This window comes from Echinops telfairi, unplaced genomic scaffold (genome assembly GCF_000313985.2).
Source record: "Echinops telfairi isolate 266 unplaced genomic scaffold, ASM31398v2 ScPeMD7_7468;HRSCAF=8506_0, whole genome shotgun sequence".
Taxonomy (NCBI): Eukaryota; Metazoa; Chordata; class Mammalia; order Afrosoricida; family Tenrecidae; genus Echinops; species Echinops telfairi.
Window position 1 is genome coordinate 90,050,232 of NW_022111369.1, and position 4,209 is coordinate 90,054,440.

The following is a 4,209-nucleotide window of genomic DNA, read 5'->3' on the forward strand; positions in this document are numbered from 1 at the left end:
TATATACCAGATATTCCAGCTTTCTGGTGTAAGCTGGTGGCTGTGAAAGAAAATAGGAAAATTAGCAGTTAATTAAGAGATTCCAGAGGACTCAGTCACAGATTAAAGACAACTTGTGCAAAAGGGAAAAAGATCAACATTGCAATACCCCTCCCTGCCATACTCCGAATAAAATGTATTATGGAGCACTGTTGTCTGGCTTCGGTCTCCGTAATGCCTAAACTGTTAGTTGCTGGGTGCCTTTGATTAGGTTCAAATTCATAGTACCATGTCCCACAGAAGGACTTACTGTCTGGGACTTGTCTGGTTTGCTTACATGTTTAAAATATGTGAGATGAAGTTAGTCTATCTTCAGTTGTAATGAGCAATATTGCTGTACTTTCTCCAAGATAGATTTGTTTCTCCATGCTACCTTTAATGTTCTTTTGCAACACCATATTTCAAATGATTTTTTCCTCCATCTTCGATATTCATTGTCTAGCTTTCACATAACATATAATACTATTGAAAATACCATGTCTTGGGTCATGAATTGACCTAAGTCAACTCCTCTTTAGGTGTACTTAAGTCCACAAAGTGGAATAATTTCTCTATAACACTTTAAAGAAAACTTGTGCAGATTTGCCAAATGCAATGTGTTCTTTAATTGCTAGACTGTTTTTACCATGAGAATTGATCATGGATCCAAGTAAAATGAAATATTTGACAACTTTGATACCTTCTCTGACTGGCCCACTTGCAAAGATTTTGGTTCCTTTCCAACGAGTTTTAATCTATAATGCAGGCTGAAGTTTTTTTTTTGTTTTTGTTTTTGCTTTTTTAAAATCTTCATCAGAGACTGCTTCAAATGTCCCCCACTTTCAGCAAGCAAGATTGTACCATTTACACACTGTAAATTGTTATATAATCTTGATGCTCTGGCGCCCTGATGGTATTGTGACTCACTCACGGAGCTAGTAACTGCTAGGTTAGCAGTTCAACACTACCAGCTGCTCTGCAGGAGTAAGACAAGGTTTTCTATTTCTGTCAAGAGATACAGTTCTGGAAACCAACACGGGCAGTTTTACCCTGTCCTCTAAGGGTCTCTATATTTGGAATTGATTCAGTAGAAGTGAGTTTGAGTTTTTGAATCTGATATTCAGTTATTCATATATACCTAGCTCTCATATTATTTGTGTATCACACAGACATGGTAAAATAGTACAACACTGACTTAGATTTTTCTGATTTGAAATAATGCCCATTTCAGTCAAAGAACAGCCTCTTGATTTATATATAGGTTCAGCCAGTGCACAATTAAGTGTTCTGAAACTCCCATTCTTCATTAATTTTATTATTATATTATATTAATGCTCTACACAGTCAAAAGCTTTTGTATGGTCAATAAAACACAAGTAAACATGATTCTGGTATTCTCAGTTTTCAGCCAAGGTTCTTATGATTTTAACAAATAATATCCCTTAAACCATGTCTTCTTCTGAATCCAGTTTGAATTTCTGGAATCATTCTTTTGTTGTACTGCTACAGCAAATTTTAAATGTCCTTCAGAAAAAAGTGGACTTACATATGATATTAATGATATTGTTCGATAGTTTTCACATTTTGCTTTTCCTTGGAATAGACAGAGATATAGATCTCTTTCACTCAGCTGTCCAGATTGCTCTGCCTTCTTGTTTATTGACATTGACTAGTTAATGCTTCAAAGGCTGTGTCAGCCTGTTGAAATAATTCAATTGGTATTCCATCAATTCCTAGAGGCTTGATTTTCATTAATGCCTTTAGTGCAGCTTGGATTTCTTCCTTCAGTACCATCCTCTATTGACAATACATTACCACTTGAAATGGTTGGACATTGACCAATTATGCTTGCTCTGTTGAATGTTGAAACTTCTTGCAACATTCCATATGTTGCACATGGTGTTGTTAGGAGCCATCAAGTCCGTCTCACTCAGAGAAACCCCATGCACAACAGCATCAAACACTGACCTGCCCTGTTGCAGCCACACAGTTGCTCATATATTTGAGCCCATGGTGGCCATCATTGTGTCCGTCCATCTTGCCGAGGTCTTTCTCTTTTTCACTATCACCGAACTGTACTGAGGACGATGCCCTTCTCCAGACAGTACTCTCTCCTGACAACATGTCGAAAGGACATGAGATGAAGTCGGACCATCGTTGCCTGTTTGGTGAGCATTCTGGTTGTATTTCTTCCAAGACAGATTTGTTCGTTCTTTCAGCAGTCCGTGGTACTTCGAATATTCAACACCAGTACCACAATTCAAATGCATTGATCCCTCTTTGATCGTCCAAATTCTGTGTCCAATTTTCACAAACATGAGGCAATTGAAAATACCATGCCTTGGGTGAGGTGCACTTTTGTTATTTCAAAGTAACATTTCTGGTTTTCTACAATTTAAAAACGATCTTGCTCAGCAGATTTACCTAGTGCAGTGAATCCTTTGATGTCTGACTGTTGCTTCATCTTGTTGGATCCGAGCAAGATGAAATCCTTTACAATTTTAATCTTTCTCCATTTATTTTGAGGTTACTTACTGGTTCAGTTGTGAGGATTTTGCTCTTCTTTACATTGAATTGTAATCTATATCGAATGTTGAAATATTTGATCAGGACCAGTAAGTGATTCAAATCCTCCTAGCTTTCAGCAAGAAAAGTGGTGCCATCAGCATATCATGGATAATTAATAAATCTTCCTCTAATTATGATGCCACATTCTTCTTCATATAAGCCAGTTTGTCTGAGTACAGATTGGATATATATGGTGAGAGGTTACAATCCTGATGCTCACTTTTCCTTGTTTTAAACCATGCACCTTCCATAATTCTGTTCACACAACTGCCTTTTGATCCATGTATAGTTAGTTTCCTTATGAACACAATAAAGTGTGTTCTTAAGGCTGTCCCTAGTTTGTTATGATCCACCCAGTCAAATGCCTTTGCATAATCAAAAAACACATGAAACCACCTTTATGTTCCTCTGCTTTCAGCTAAAGTACATTTGACATCAGCAATGATATTCCTTGTTCCAAGTCCTCTTCCGAATCTGGCCTGAACCCCTGGCAATTTCCTGTCGATATATTGCTGCAACTGATGCTGGATGATCTTCATCAACTATTTAATTGCATGTGATGTTGACATAGTTCTATAATACTTGTGTTCATTGGGTTTTCCTTGAGTGCCAATAGATATAATCCATCACAGACAATTGTTCTTAAAAATTGATCTTGAAATATCATTTTTCACAATGAATGCAGTGCCATTCCTCTTGATTGTGTCATTCCGTATAGTGAGCTACAATGAATTTGTCTTCTGTTGGTGCACATATCTTTAATGGGTACGAATATGGATCTGTTCCAGCCAAGTACTGTCTTCCAATTTTTTGGCGTAGACAAGTGAAGGCTTACACTGCTTCATCTACTTGTTAAAACCTTTCAATTGTTATTCTATCAATGCCTGGAACCTTGTTTTAAGCTATTGATATCTGTGAAGCTTGAACTCCTTCCTTCTAAATCACTGGTTCCTTCTCATATGCTACCTCCAGAAATGATGGAATGTTGACTAGTTCTTTCGGATACAGTGATTCTGTGTATTCTTTTTATCTTCTTTTGATGTTTCCTGCATCACTGAATATTTTGCCCACAGAATCTTTCAATATTGAAACGCAAAGCTTGACTTAGTTCTTGAGTTCTTTAACTTTAAGAGCTGCTGAGCTGAGTGTGTTCTTCCTTTTTGGTTTTCGAACTCTTTGTCTTTGCTCATTTTATTATATTTACTTTTTCTTATCGAATTGCCCATTGCAATTTACTTTTCAGCTCTTTGACTTTATTATTTCTTCCATTTGCCTTAGCTATTTTACACTCAAGAGCAAATTTCAGAGTCTTTTCTGACATCCACTTTGATCTTGTCATTTTTCCTAACCTTTTTGGTGTACACATTTAGTTTTATTGTAACAAAGCAACTTGTACACTTTTAACTTTTAAAACTGAGCATCGTTCCTTTCCAGTGAAACAAAAAGAAAATTTGAAAATAAAGAGGAACAAAATGACAATAGAGAATGTCAATTCCAAAGAAGGTCCTGCAGGTTCTGCTGGTTCTCCCATCGAGTGGCGGGGCTCAAGTCATCATTCGAAGAGAATTTTATTGTAGATCCCCTTGCAGAGGGGTCTTGGGGAGGAGATGAGACAGACAGGGT